The following is a 16,233-nucleotide window of genomic DNA, read 5'->3' as shown; positions in this document are numbered from 1 at the left end:
TTGCAAATACACTAGAGGTGGTTGCATTTGAAAAGCGGTATGCTTGTATGTTAGGGACTTGAAGATCTAAGTTTTAAGGTGAATAAATATAAAATACAAGTTGTTCACTGTAGAATAAGCTTTGAAAACAAGAGTGTTGGGGAACACTGCAAATATTAAAGGGAAAGTATAGAAACATCTATTTCTTCAAGCTTTATAAGCTAAGGGCTTTTTTTTTTTCTCCTTTCTTTTTTTTTCTCCTTTGAGAGTATTTTGTGTTGCTTGAGTGATTGTACTCTAGGTGCCGGTGTTTGATGAATTGATGAATTGATTCAGTACATCCCAACTATCACCCTTGTCTTTTCTACACACTCAGTCCTAATAGATTTCCATTAGTAACTGAAGACTTTTTGGTGATCATTTTGCTGGCAAAAAGTGATTTAGGAGAGGATCACATTCCAGAGCGTGGCCTATGGCATATGGTAATTGGGTAATAAAGCATGGGTCTGTTAGTAGGAATATAGATATTGCCAAACAAAATTGCCATTCCCTGTTCTTGTAGTCCTTCAGTAAGTCTGTAGAAATAGAGCAAATAATGTGCTTCAGGAAGAAAAACAAACAAACAAATAAATAAATAACAGTGTTTTTTATTATTTTATTTATCTTTCTATGTTTTATGATGCTTAACTGCAGACTGTCTTTGAGTAAGGTGGTTTTATTGCTCCTGTAAGTAAGATGTCTACTTCTATATAGGTTTAAATGTCACAGTTTCTCACAGCTGATATTTTATGTTCTAGAAGTACATCTACAGAGCCATTCACATCTGAGCTTCTTTTCAAATGATCAGGTGTGAGTGCTAACATTAACAACGGTTCAAAGAGGAACTCTTCAGCAAGTAACAGTAAATACTAAATAACAATTCAATGATTCAAAAATAAACAATTTCAACAACTGATTCAACAATAACAGTTCCATGAATTTCCATGAAATAGTCCCAGACTAGCAACCCCCAACTTCTTACCATCATTATATTGCCAGGTTGTTCCTTGTCCACAATATACTTAATCTTCCCCTTGGATTTCCTCTGGCAACATTTCTGGATCCTGCTGGTGTTTCTTGGCCCATCTCACAGAAACATCAGTCACTCACTGCATTCACCAGTCAGCTCCTGCTTAATTCCACTTCTCAGGCACCTGGGCTGGGTGAACAGGCTATGTCAGGCCAGAGCCTGTGGGTGCTGACCAACCTGTTGATTATCCAAATGGCACAAATAATGCTAAACTCACTATGCAGCCTCTCCTTCTACAGGGTGCTAACTTGGATTCTTTTTACCTTTTCAGGGCAGATGAGAAAATCTTTCCTTCACCCTGGGGGAAAAGGCTGGTATGCATCTGGATCTCTTCCTGCAGTAGGCAGCTGGGCTGTGCACAGGTACGTAGGTCCTCTAGCTGGGATAAAGCTTTTGAGACTGCTCTGTCAAACAGCCTCACACCTGCACAACAAGATCAAAAATGTATGAAGAGGAGAGGGAAAGGAAAGACAGAGTTATAATACAGGAACTTAATTTCCCAAGGAAACAAAGTTAAAACATGGACTGCATGTCACCATTATATTACATTTACTTGATGTTCTGTAAGATATCTTTTTAAGAAACTAGTCAAAAATGAAAAGTAGGACTGAAAAGTTTCTGTGTAAGAGCAATTTCAAAGTCTGTCCTTTAAACATTTATGAAGAGAAACCAAGAGACTGCACAGAAAATTCAAACTGTGAAATTCTACATCAACAGACTATTTTCAGATGAAATGTCTCGGTGTGCTCTTGTTTCAGACTGTGATCTCCTTTTCATAATCACTGTTCCATCATAATATGTATTTCAGTCTCTCTCTCTCTCTCTCTCTCTCCCTCTTTCTCTCTGTTAAAGCAGCAGTCAGAGCTATTCCTTTGGGATAATCCCCTAAAGGGAATTGTGACATGATACAGTAAGTACCAATCTTAGCAAATATTATAGTAAATAGAAAATTTGACTTTTACTTTCTTCATGTATTTTAATCCCCTACTTTTTTAATGTATTTTAATTCCCTATTTCGGGGAATTAAAGAAACAAGACTATGACATTCACCTTCATATTTGTCCCTCCAGATAATGTCCTTTACAACAGTAGGTGATGTTCATCTAAAATTTGCTTAGTCTGTATGCTATAAAGTCATTTACCAATATCAACTTGAGATCTCAAAAACAGATATTAAAAACACAAACAAAGCACAATAGCATTTTATATTGTAGGAAACTTTTCCTATCTGATCAATAATGTATTCCTTCTTAATTATTCAATATTATTTAGTGAAAATTTTATGCCTACTGGAATATTAATATCATATAACAACTGTAAATACTCCAATTTTAATTAAAATACTTTAGCAAAAGTTGGATGAGAAAGTTTTGATACATTGATAGTCATGACAAAGCAAAGTAGCGTATCAAAGTACAAAATAAAAATGAGGAATTATAGAACTACTAAGAAATTGCAGAAAAATTATATTTATTAATCATATACTTTTTTTGTGCTTTCTAACTTTGCTGTATATAAGATTCATATATCTGAAGCATTCTAAAATAATATTGTTTTCTATTTATTTTTATGTACTATTTACAACTTTAAAAATATTTTTATTTTATTTTTATTTATGGGAGATTTAGGAATAGAAGATATTCCTATCTTGTGCTATAAAATAATGATTTCATATCTCCAGGAAATTAGATTTTGTTTTAAACTGAAAAGGCACATTCCAACTTGAAAATATTTCAGCTGAGATATTCCTGCTAAAACTCATGAAAGTATTAACCAGCTCCTGGATACATTTCATGTAAGAATAATAACATCACTGAGCAGACAGACATCCTTCACAGTGTGAAGACACTTCATGTCCATTGTAGGCTGCAGTCTGCAGCTGCAGTCCTGGATTCACTGATCTTGGTAGCAAAAGTTCCTCTAGCACCTGCAGGGAGGGGAATCTTGTTGCACAGCTGTAAGGACTGCACTCCATCCCCTCTCCTGGTAGGTGGCTGACCACAGCTGCCTATGGTGCCAGGGCCAACATGGAGCAAGGAATTGAGAAAAGTAGTGGCAAAGAAATTCTCCAAAAGGAGACATACAAACATTTGCAGAACTTTTTAAAATTCCATTTCATGATAAGAGTGTTATGTACTTATTAGGCAATAATAAATAAATAAAAACTAAACAACCTTCCCCTCCTCCAAAAACCTAGTTAAATAACCCTGCAGCATGAGATAAGGGAAGCTTACAAGATAAAGAGACCTGAAATATTTTATGAATACCATTAAACATGTGAACTTGTACTGTCCTTGGAGTAATAATCTCAGACAAATTGGAAATTTATCTTGTCAAGTGATGCTTTCAGTAAGGTATAAAGCTAGCCAAAATATACTGAACCTGCACCTCCCAATACTGAAGATGCCTCTGTGAGGACTACCTCAGATAGTGCCACATCAAATTGTTAAGGTTAGTTCTGGTTAGGTTCATACATACGCTTAAGGACTTTGTTGAACAGGAAACACAGCAGTATGAAATATGAAAAAGGAAAGAAGGAATACATTCATAGACAGCAGATAATGTTCACAGAAGCAAAAGCTAGAAAGGAAAGCGTGGGGGACAGGGAGAATGGGCTATATTTCACCTTTCACTCTTTGAATGTATTGCTGTTCTGCTACTAGAAAATGGCCCTTTTCACTACAGCTGCACCTTATCTTCACAGCTTCGTGTTTCAAATTGCCAACATGTAATAAGCCTTACTGAACTGTTACTGGTGGATAAGAGATAATGCTTAAAATAAATAAATAAATAAATAAATAAATAAATCAAACAGAAAATAAGTATTCTCCTCGCAGACAAAATGGTTAGAGCAAAGCAAAAGCAAAAATAAGAGATGATATGAACAGTGTCATAGTGTGATCAGACAGTAAGTTGAGATATCTCAAGCATGGGATGCTCTCTACCAGACCATATCACAGAATCACAGAATCACAGAATTTCTAGGTTGGAAGAGACCTCAAGATCATCGAGTCCAACCTCTAACCTAACACTAACAGTCCCCACTAAACCATATCCCTAAGCTCTACATCTAAACGTCTTTTGAAGACTTCCAGGGATGGTGACTCCACCACCTCCCTGGGCAGCCCGTTCCAGTGCCTAACAACCCTTTCAGTAAAGAAGTTCTTCCATGTAACTCCATAACTTTCACATTCCCACACTTTGACAAAGGATTGCTTAGTGGCTAAGATCTGTCCTTTATTTTTTACATTTCTTTATTTATTTTTACATTTTACGTTAGTTACTTTTTTTTTGTTCTTCAAACTATCAGTACAATCCAAGTACTGGAAAAAATATAATAAGCTATAAGAATACATCTGTGCAGGTCACCAGCCTACTAGATGAGACCGATGGCCTATCTAATTTACCTCTTCCAGTGTCAAAAAAAAAAAGAGATACTACTTTAGAAAACAAAACCATTACCTGCAGTCATCATGTTACTGCTAGCTCTTCTATATCACAGTGAGAATCTATTAAGCCTTAACCCTTTGTTTCCTATCCTTTACTCAGCTTTCAACTCATAAAATTACCTTTCTTACTTTCATAGATTATGACTGTAGATGGCATCTTTGGCCCTGTCAAAGCTTCTAGTGTGGAATTTTCTGAAATATGTCTGAAAATTCAAATACTTCATATCCACTGCATCATTTCCATCCATGCACTTAATTACATGCTCATAAAACTCTGGGATTTTAGTAAGACAATTTTTTCCTTCACAAAAAACATACTGATTCTAGATCTTTTTTTTTTTTTTTTTTTATCATAGAATCATAGGTCTGGGTTGTAAGGGACCTCAAAGATCACCCAGTTCCAACCGCCCTGCCATAAACAGGATACCACCCTGGTTGCTCAGGGCCTCATCTAACCTGGTCTTGAACACCTCCAGGGATTGGGCATCCAAAACCTCTCTGGGCAACCTGTTCCAGTACCTCACCACCCTCTGAGGATATTACAGTTTTATTATTTATATTATTTATGGATTAATTATGGAGATTTATTACGGATTCTTCACTTTTACCAGAGATGGAAGTCAGTCACCAGTCTGTACTTTCTGGAAAGTCCATCCAGATCTCGAGATGGGAAAAACAGCTGCAAAGAATTCCATTCTATTTATTTATTTATCAGGAACGCCTTAGACATAAAAATATATATTTAAGGCTTTGCATCAGTGCTTCCATGTCTTGTCTGGAAGTTTCCCCAATCACCCCTATATCTGAGTTACAAAGAAAAAAAAAATCCTTCCCTCTAAAAGCCTCTGAATATTCACCCACTTTTAACATAATGTTTATGGAAAAACTGAAAGTGACATCTCTAGTACAAGAGCAATGGAGCTACTGTGTTTGTTGTCATTAAGGTTTAAATTCATAAATACTATAATTATAGTTAGCAGTAACCAAATGAGCAGGAAACATATCCACTGGTTCAAATCCTGCAGTGTTTGCCTATGTGGGAAACCCTGAGGATTCTAATTTAAGACTTTGAGTCACCTCTAAGATAGGGAAGTAGAGTTGTTTGTTACAAAGGGAGGCACAATACTGTAATTACTTTTTTATGCCAATGTCAGCATCTTTAATAAGTATCTGCACTCTCCTCAGCATGTGTACTAAACCTTGATGCAGTCAGTGTAGAATAAAATTGGCACTTCTCTTTGTCTTCTTTGTCCTTTCTGTTAAAGTCATTCTGCTAAAATGGAGACAAAGTGCTATTTTCAAACCAATGAATGGGAAATATGCTTGTTCTATTTATTTGTGGCATACATAACACAAGATCCATCAGGAACAGATTTTATACTTTTCTAGGGTGCTCATCTAAAAGTCAGGCACAGAAGGGGAAATCTAGCCTTGGGCTAAGGGTGTTTTGTTTTTTTTTTCTGTTTGTTTGTTTTTCTGTTCTTCAGATATTGTGTTTACCTTCCCCCCCCCCCCCCCCCCCCCATTCAAATAATGTAAATGAATAGCACAATAAGTTAAATCCAGAATAACTATTCTGAACTTGAATCTCAGAAACTTACTTTTCAACCTGTAGAATCACCAATGTGACCCTAGTCTTGTCTCCTTACTCCTGCTTCCCCTTTTCATTTAACATTTTCAGAAAAATCTCATGTCCTTTTAAGTCTTAATTTCTCTCAAGACCTGTCCTGTCCCAACTCCAGCAGCATTATGACCCCAATAACCATGGTAGTTAGCGGATGGCAGAAACAGCGGTAGTTAGTTTGATGGAGTTTCTGAATAAGTGATCAGACACTGTGATCATTTAGTTCCTGCTTTTCACAGCACAGGCCATAGGTCATCCTCAACTTTCCACCTGCAATAAAGCATACATTTTAGGAAATAGACAGCCTTGATTTTTAGATTGCCAACAGAAACCAATGTAACCAGTTCTAATTACTTCTGCTTGCAGTTAAAACTCTGTACCTGATTGAAAGGCTGAATTTGTCTGACTTCAGCTGCCAGCCATTGGGTCTTGTTACACTTCTAGTTGCTAGGTTGAAAGCCCGCTATCAATACCATTATCAATTTAATTGATCTTTTGCTGCTGCTTCAAGATTAAGCACTTAACTGGCATTTCTAACTATGGTGTAGAGTCATGTGAAACATTACTCCCTGCAGCATTTGGGGCATGACTCTCTCCCAGCTTTTACTTTGAAAACTGCGTATGCAAGAAAAGCAACTAAAAAGAGCCTGGCTAAGACTGGTCTGCTGGCATGTAGCTCCTACTTCACACAAGTATCAATTACTAAGTGAAGTACATACAGTGAAAAATCAGATCTTTTTTTTTTTTTTTTTTTTTTTTTTTGTCTAGATGTTGGAAAACATTAATTTAAATTTTGAATATCTGTCTTCTATGATCATATTCCTGCCCCCTTTTTACTTGCTAGTTACAAATATTCATGTGCACGTATTATTGTTTCCAAGGATGTATGGAGAATAATTGTTCTACATATGGAGACGTGTATTTGCATGTAAGTAAGTATTTCTGCAATTAAAAAGATTATTCAGTCCTTGTATTTTCCCATTTTACAGCATTTCAAACAGCCAGTCGGGGAACAGAAACAAATTTTAACTATTAGATGACCACTGACATGCCCTGAATAGAGGGTGGCATATAATTTAATTTATAAAATGCTTCTTTTGTTTGATTTATTTATTTTTTTTTTTTTTGGGGGGGGGGGGGGGGAGGGGGAGGGATGCTATTTATCAAGTTGGTTTAAATAATAAGCATTTTCACTTAAATAAATCTTTGTTTTCTGAACCAAACTCACAAACAAACAAAGAAAAATCACACTTGCTTTCTATGAATAATTTCCTCAATTGCTCCAAAAGACAAAATTGTTTTTATCCACTTCTAACATTGCTATTAACTGTTAAAATTGTCTTTAGAACAGGCTTGGCTTTCACATTTTGGTGCCTGCTTGCTTTCTATACTCCTGCAGTATGCACTCTTCTTTCTTTAGATCATCACTTCCATTCACTGAAGTGCTGGAAGTTGAACAGGAAATAGTGCTTGGCTAGATAAAACACATTCTCAGCACCACTTAAAATATTAGGACTGCTGGTCAGGGGTGCTCAGACTTGTTCAGGAATTTTCAGTTCACAGATGAAAATGTAAACGGTTTGAGATCGGTGCACATGGTGACATCTTTGATGAGTACAATAAAGTCTTTCTGCTATGCTTGTGAGTAGCTGCAGGAATATATTTACAGCTCAGTGACTGAATTTGCAAATCTTTTTCTCTTTCCATTTGCAGTATGAGAAATGGTGTAATATTTTCTTCTGTTTTAAGTCAATGGTCTGATAAACATCTTTTTCCTTTCAAGTAAGAACAGAGATAGCAGGAGTTGTTCCCTAAATATCTATTTTAGAGAAACTTAAATCACATCTGATCAGCTTTTTATCAAATTAACAGGACACCATTCTTTGTGAAGTAGACAAGTTTATAGCCTTTTAAAATGTGGAGATGAGATATTTCTCTAATTTGCCCTTTAGCTCTTCTTTCATGGAAAATAATTTTTCACAGCCTGGAGATTTTAAATATTTCCCAGGTCTATTTTAGAAACTGGACAGACCTCATTGTCTTCCTCCTGAATTTTCTACTCTGAAACTAGCTCTGGTGATGAACAAATGTACTTTGTATGCTCTTAGCACTGCCAGTAACAGCTTCAAACTAGAAATTAATTTTTAAACACCAGGCTTCTGTGACCACTGCACTGCTATTAAACTCTCTGGCACAAACTTTAGTTTTACTCCGTCACAGTTGATGATAGATTTTTATTTTTTTTTTCTTGACTTTTTATCTCCATTTTATGGTGCATATTACCTTTTCCCCCAGATTAATATTTAAGTCACAGTATATTGGAAAATAGAAAATAATAAATAAATAAATAAAGTATATTAAAGGTGCATATGCCTGGTTAAGTCAGAGTTTTCATTTTATCTAAAAATAATAGCACTACAGTGGGCTCATCTGTTTGCACCATTGTGGAAAAACACTAAGTTCACAATTTTCCATTCCTTTCAGTGGCTGTTGTACTACTAAAAGGCTGCAACATCAGAAGCCACAGCAATCTGAAACCTTTTAGAGGAAATGCTTGAAAAGGGAAAGCTAGCTGTCTCTCCCAAAATTTACCCCTAGCCTGCCTCAAGGAAAGAGATTAAGCTGGAACATCCACGGCCAGCCTGGCCTTTCTGGCTGATCCTTAAAACTGATCCTTACAGTCATGACTGTCTTGACAGACACTAAAATAAAGGTAAAGATCTGTATGTGGTAGGAGATGGATGAACCTGATGAATCTCAGATGGGAACTGGGAAACACACATTTGAAATGTGTGCTTCTTGCCTCTATCCCTCAGGGATCAGTGCGGAACAGGGTTCAGACTACCTGAGAATTGAGATTTGAATTCAATTTACATTTCAAATTCAATCATGCCTGAAAGAAAAAGAATCTAACACCACCCTTCTGGTTCCAGAGGGCAGAAGCTTAATGTTTATAGCAAGCAAAGTAATCATGCAAATAATTCTATCATCTTTCCATCTCTCTCTCTTTCTCTCTCTCTTTTTTTTTTTTTTTTTTTTTTCCTTAAGTGTGGTGTTATTTCAACTGCTACAAATTATAGCACTAGATTGAACAAACGTAATATAACTGAATATTTAAATAGGAATCTGGGCTGACTAAACCACACATTTATGTGGAAAAAAATTGTGCTCCCAGCAACACATTGAACTTCCTTAAGTCAGTGCTTTTCAACCTTGTAGGTAACACAGTCTAACAAAAGCTGTTGTTGGTAAGAATATTGATCTCACTCAGACATCTCCATTTTGACTTTTCAAATTTTCTGTGGCTTCAAGGGTGTTCTACATCAGCTATGGCTTTCTTTGAAAGTCTAAACTACAACTCTCATTTACGTTTTGTGTAAATATGGAGAGGAAAAACTCCTTGAAACTTGGAATAAAAAGGGTTAAATTAAATTCTGTCTCTGTTGAAATCAGCAGCTGTTTTGCTTTTGAGGGCAGTCCAGGCCAGATTTCATCCTTGTCAGTGGAAACAGAAGATGATTTCTTTGATTTCACTAGATAAAAAGACTAAGTTATGTACCCAAATCCACTCTGCTCTGATTTTTGGATTTTCTGGGCACTTACCTGGCTAACATTAGTATGTATGTATATATGGCTTTTTTCTTTTTTTAAGGTATTTTTATGAATTTTATATATATATATATACAGTAATAGTAAAACTCATCTTTGCCATCTTTGCCCTTATGGTATTATACTTACAATACTTTTTAATTCTAAAGCAGGTTCCAGAGGTTTTTAGGCTAGCTTATATGGTCCTGAATACTTTATTCCAACACCAACACTGAAGGAAGGTTTAGTTCGCACACATCAATGGTTTTAATGCAGCAACCTTTTCAACTGGATCTAAGACATAAAAATTTGTAAGCTTTCTTGGGAGGCTTATTCAACGCTATGAGCTTGAGCTCAGCTGAATCACAATGTGACAATGCAAAGCAGCCTACAGAAAACTAAATTAAAAATATAAATAAAAAATTCAGAGCTGAAGCCATCATGGAAACTCAGCCCTACGTAAAAACAAAATGATAGAATGCTTGAATAGGTTATTGTTCCATAACAAATATAATATTTCCATCTTTGAGTTTATTCTGAAATATTTCCCTCTTCCAATTTATTCTGAAATGTAATGAAAACCTAGGAATATCAGTCTACTGCTTTTCTGGGATGTAGCTAGAAGTATGCAATAGTGAGATCCTGGGATTCTTCACAACATTTGGCAGTTGGTCACTTAGCCTCCCGAGTTTATGTATCTTGTCACTGCAGCATGAGGATTATTATAGTTGGAAAGCGATTTGTTATTCTTGCATTTACTTTTTTTATGTCTATTTAGTGACAATTACAGTATCATCCAATTATTGAATGCTTCCTTAAAAATCTGTGTCATAATATTAAAATTATGATTTCCAGCTATAAAAATACATGTTTTGTATATATTTACCTGTAGGATATGGATTAACATATAGGCATTGTTTTTAGGCATTGGAATAGGCTGTCCAGGGAAGTGGTTCAGTCACCATCCCTGGAAGTTTTTAAAAGATGTTTAGATGTTGAACTTAGTGATATGGTTTAGTGGAGGACTTGTTAGTGTTAGGTCAGAGGTTGGACTTGGTGATCTTGGAGGTCTCTTACAACCTAGATGATTCTGTGATTCTGTGAACATGGCTGGACGGCTGGAGAAAGAGTGAGTATGCCTCTGCAACAGACCAGGAGAAGAAGTACCTGCTGTAATGAACTTTTTATTCAAGAAGTGAAATACTCTCAGTAGCCACCTTTCTGGAGCTGGGTTCTGGGTTACAGAAGGATACAACACTCTTCAGGATACAACACTTTATTTCATAGTGAAGTCTAAGTACCAGGGCTGTAGGTGATGGAAGGTGACACTGAGATGACATCCACACAGCAGTGTAAAATGAGAAAAGATCCAGGAACAGAATTTAGAAGTTCTTAGTTTTTTCTTTTTTGAAGATATGTTTATTACAATAGCATTTTGTAATTTTTTCCCTATACAGGATCACAGAGGATACAGCAGTGCAGGCTTATGAAATAAGAGCATACGTTTCCTTTCCCCAGCTCAGGGATCCTCCCTCCTCAAACTAAATATCTGTAGTGTCTTGGAAAGAAATTTGTCCTGAACAACAACAACAAAATGTTTTCTTCCCACTGGTGTGAGTAAGTAGCTATAAAATGAAGATTTTATTGGAATATTTCAATGCAGATTTTGGTTATTTGTATATTTTTATCCAGCAACTAAGACCACTGTAGATTGTATTTGTAATCAAAATACAAGTACAAGTAAGTTGTATTAAGGGTATTGCTGAAAAAAGCAATACTTTTTCAATTAAAAACTTCATGTTTTTATTTAATACACGTCACTCAGAGACAAATTCTGCTATATAATTTCCTCTGTTCTATCAGAATAGCATAGTTAAATGATGATATAAATTGCAGTAGTAAAATGCCTTTTACAGTGGGTAAAAACTCTTGTCAAATGAGTGACAACAAAAACACAGTATCTGAGTATATTGGAGTGTCTCCCTAGGGATTGCTTATAATGGTATTTGTTGTAAAATGAGATTGTGACTTGCAGTTTCCTTAGTCTAGCAAATCATGTGGTACATTCTTCATATACAGCCTCTAGGAAAAGTATTAATTGCAATAAGTTTTTCAGTTAGTCAGATACTTGTCTGAAGCATAGGAAGAACCTGTGTAAATGATCTTTTTCTAGTACCTTATATGGAAATGGGTCTGGCATAAATAAAACTGTAGATGAAAATATTCATGTTTTTACTATAAAGCAAGCTCTCTGCAAAATACAAGAAAAGGATGTCCCCTGTTCCTTTCTTTTTTTTTTTTTTTCCTAATTTCCATTAAAATTTATTTTAATCTTAGTAATATTATTTTAGCTAAAACATTGTACCTTAATGGTCAGCTCTTTATTTTGAGGATCGAACTCTGCTTTTGCATTTTATTTATTTCTTTATAAACATTTTATTACTAAATTTATGCAAAAAAAAAAAAAAAAAAATCTAGACCACTCCTGAAATAACCTACATTGTTATGTTTTCACTTACAAATGGCAAGCAAGATTTAAGGTCCACTCATCCTAATAATTCCTGTTGTGTGGGGTGGGATATTTTTGTGTGTGTGTGTTGTTTGTTTATTTATTTTTATTATATTATCACTTTTACACCTTTTTTCTTTTTTTTCCTCTTAAGAGGAAGAGTAATGATGAACCACATTCATTGTTTGCCATATGTATTTGCATAAATAGTGATTTTTCTGGTTCAGAGGGTTATGAACTGAAAAGTACACTTTTCAAGTCTGGAGAAGAAATCTGCAGTGGTCTTTATTTACATCAAATACCAGCTAGGCGTTAGATTTTTATTTTCCAGTAATAACTGGCACAACAACATTCTTGGAATGACAGACTCTAGCTGTCGAATATTCTTTTGGAAGAAGTGATCACATTTCTCAGCCATGGAAAACTACAATATAAGCTTCAAAAGAAGCTTCAAGAATTTGTAGATGCTGTTTCACTAAGTTACAAAGGAGCTGATAAAGCAGAGTGTTGGTCCAGCAGAAATGCTTCCCAGAGGGAAGCAGGCCATCCTTGGCAGGTAGAATTTTATTTTTTATTTTATTTTATTTTATTTTATTTTATTTTATTTTATTTTATTTTATTTTATTTATTGTGAATACAACCAGCCTTTCAGTAGAAAGTACATCGGAATTGGAATGTATATTATTTAAAAGAGACTTATTGGCTGTTAGTTTTCGTTTGTTTGTTTTTTTAAGAGACCATGTAGAATTATGATCTTGTGCTATAGAATTCTGTTCTTACCGTCTATCAAGCAGTAATAAATTCTGAGCTCTTGCAAGTTATTTTTTGATTGGAAGAATGTGGGTATTTTCTTAGCCTGTCTTTCTGTACTGATGTTATCACTTTTGAAAAGCAGAAATACAAAATACACACCACCTTTTAGGAATGTTAGAATCTACTTCAGAAAAAGTCCTCCAAAATGGACCTGGAGAATAAACGGCAGACAGCAGTTTGTTGTTGTTGTTTTTTGTTTTTTTTTTTTTTTTTTCACATTTCAGAACTGTCCTTTTAAAGTATATAAGGCTTCATATAGTCAGGGATGCTACTCCCTGATCTAAAAAGACTAAGACTGTAACTGAATTTGAAAATCCCACTGGAAAAGAACATTGGTAGGAGAATGTTAGAAAAACTATTGGAAAACTCTCCTTATCATCAGCTTGTTAGCAAAGCTAAAACTAAAGAAAACATATATATATATATATATATATATAAGTTTTGAAATGCATCTGTATTTTTCAGAAAATCTAATTTATCTGTGGATTAGGCCACCAGCTCTGCAGTTTTGATCAGTCCAATACTGGATTTAAATGTCTTTTCACATTCAGTTTAAAATTTTAGACCTGGATTTCAGAACTGGTCTTTCAGTTGATTTTTATGCTTTACATCAATGCTTACCTAACTAATTGTATTTGATGGCAGTGATTGAATAAATGTTTTTCATCAATCTGGGCAGGGTAGTGTTACATTCTTTGGATAACAAATGATCAAAGGAGAGTAAGTCATGTTTATGCATATGCATATATATCTATATATTACTAGTTCTGTGGTGAAGAAAATATTAACTTAGTCTATTTATTTCTTTGAAGATTGTGTTTTCATACAGCAAGTGAAATTCCTGTTACCCACATCATCAGACAGGAAACAGTCCTAGGATTAGTCTGAGAACTTCTGGTAGAGTAATTTAGATATTATTCCTTCTGTCAGATACCATCTGGGAACACAACTTAGCCTGGTACTTTGGAGGGAAAAAAAAAAAAGTATTAAATATAAATAATAGTTCATTTTTCTTTTCATTTTATTTCAGTAATTTAGTTCACAAACTTAGAGACAAGCCTGTGCCTTGAAGATTTTGCCATCCATTTGTGTTGAATCACTGGCTTAAGACCAAGGCTGAAGAAGAAGTGCAACCATATTGATAATTTACTAGAAGTAATGTGTGTACACATTTTTAGCTAATGGAACGTTACTATTATATTAATTAAAGTTCACACAATATTAATTGTGTTACACATAAGCTCTTCTTAAAGGTTTTCACAGTATAACTCCAAGATGCCATTCTGACTTTTAATTGTCTTCATTTTCCATTCATATTGGCTGTGTACATCACTTTTAGCATTGGCTAATGAAACCATGTCTTAAACCTATATAAAAGCGGTATTTGCCAACATCACACACTGCACACAACTCATAATATTAAAATACTTATATAAAGTAAATTTAAACAAACAAACAAACAATGTTTGGCTTAATCCTATTAAACCAGACTTTCTTAAGAGTTACTGCTTTCATACAGAATGCATACTAAACAAAAGGACATGGAAATGTTACTTTAGTAAACGCATCACTATGGCAAGGACAGTGGCCGCTGGGTGTCACTGTGGATCCATGCAGTTTTATACAAAATACCTTCTTTGGCAGTACAAATGTTTCTGTTCTGGTCCTGTGAACAGCATGTGCCCTCTTAACTGTTTGAACATTCCTACAGAGAAGACAGAAAAGGAGAGTGTATGATTATGGAGAAAGACTTTCCTTTTCTTTCCTTTCCTCCCCTTTTTTCCTTTTTCCTTTTTTTTTTTTTTTTTTTTTTTTTTTTTTGTTAACCTCACAGAAGACTAATATACAGATATACACGACTGGCAAATCCAAAGATATATAAAGATATAAAGGAGTGGCAAAATGGAACTAAGCTTCATATGTGGGTTATTAGCCATTTTGTGTGACGAAGACATAGACAGGAATGGAAAAAAATGAAGTATGTTTGAAATGTGTGTGTTTTGTTTAAAGGTTGTATGTAGCATGTACATGTATAGTGACAGGTGAATTTAAAACGTAGTACAGTCAAAGCAAAGAAGGAGAAAGATTTTTATGTATTATACCCAATGTTAATAATATTTGCACAAATTCACTAGTTCATGGTATTGCAAACATGTGCCTGGATTTTACCAGCATTTTTTTCTGTTGCTGTTTAGTGTGTGGTATGCACAAACAGCAGAGGATTCTGAGAATATTGAAGGTCCTAGTGTATGAAAGAACATTGAATGAAGTACTGAAAAACAGAGAAACATACTCTTACTTTTAGCCTGTTACCTACAATTTTTGGACAGAGTGAGTAATTATTTATTGTAGTTCCCTTGTATGACTGAAAATGAAAGAAACAGTGGAATGAATATTGTGAAACATTACTTCAATGGAATATTGTTTCAGTGGAAGATGTCACATTTCCTATTTTGTCCTTTTTCAATGACTTTGATGTTTTCTCTTTGGACAGACTTCTGGAAATTTTTCCTATTTCAAGTATCATATTTTTCTCCAAATCAGTTTTCCATTTCTGTTTTCAGTATAGCTCCAAATGTTAATTATTTTTATTTTCCATCTAACTGGAAGGTTGATTTTCTTTTTTTTATTTTTATTTTTAATTAAAAATGTCATAAATTCATTTAAAAAAAAAAAAAGCACACTGCAAGCAACTGAATGTTCAGTGGCATTCGCTTTTTTTAGATGTTCCCACTGAAAATCATTACCAAGGCATAACAATCTTTTCCAAGTAAGGCTAGAATTGATGGCACATAGAAAAAGGGGCATATTGAGAAGGTCAACAAATCACAGAATCACAGAATCGTCTAGGTTGGAAGAGACCTCAATATCATCAAGTCCAACCTCTGATCTAACACTAACAAGTCCTCCACTAAACCATATCACTAAGTTCAACATCTAAACATATTTAAAAGACCTCCAGGGATGGTGACTCAACCACTTCCCTGGGCAGCCCATTCCAATGCCTAACAACCCTCTCAGTAAAGAAGTTCTTCCTAATATCCAACCTGAAACTCCCCTGGCGCAACTTTAGCCCATTCCCCTTCATCCTGTCACCAGGCACATGGGAGAATAGACCAACCCCACCTTGCTACAGTCTCCTTTAATGTACCTGTAGAGAGCGATAAGGTCGCCCCTGAGCTTCCTCTTCTCCAGGCTGAAC

The 16,233-nt window shown here is 35.0% G+C and overlaps 2 long non-coding RNA genes across 3 annotated transcripts; one reads left to right on the top strand and one right to left on the bottom strand.

Annotated features, from left to right (window-relative positions):
- Positions 1 to 648: 648 nt before the first annotated feature.
- LOC137855216 (uncharacterized) lies at positions 649 to 6,357 on the bottom strand. Its single transcript, XR_011095606.1, has 3 exons — positions 6,099 to 6,357; positions 1,312 to 1,471; positions 649 to 1,225 (listed from the first exon to the last, which is right to left on the bottom strand). It is a non-coding gene; the product is annotated as an uncharacterized lncRNA (long non-coding RNA).
- A 333-nt stretch (positions 6,358 to 6,690) lies between these two features.
- On the top strand, positions 6,691 to 15,711 carry LOC137855215 (uncharacterized). Of its 2 annotated transcripts, none has more exons than XR_011095605.1 (3): positions 6,691 to 7,049; positions 11,167 to 11,322; positions 14,062 to 15,711. It is a non-coding gene; the product is annotated as an uncharacterized lncRNA (long non-coding RNA). The 2 variants fall into 2 exon arrangements; XR_011095604.1 differs by having other exon boundaries at positions 6,692 to 7,049; positions 11,167 to 11,326.
- The last annotated feature ends 522 nt before the right edge of the window (positions 15,712 to 16,233 follow it).

This window comes from Anas acuta, chromosome 4 (genome assembly GCF_963932015.1).
Source record: "Anas acuta chromosome 4, bAnaAcu1.1, whole genome shotgun sequence".
NCBI classification, from domain to species: domain Eukaryota; kingdom Metazoa; phylum Chordata; class Aves; order Anseriformes; family Anatidae; genus Anas; species Anas acuta.
Note: the sequence above shows the minus strand (reverse complement) of the source record. Positions and strands in the feature narration are given on the sequence as shown.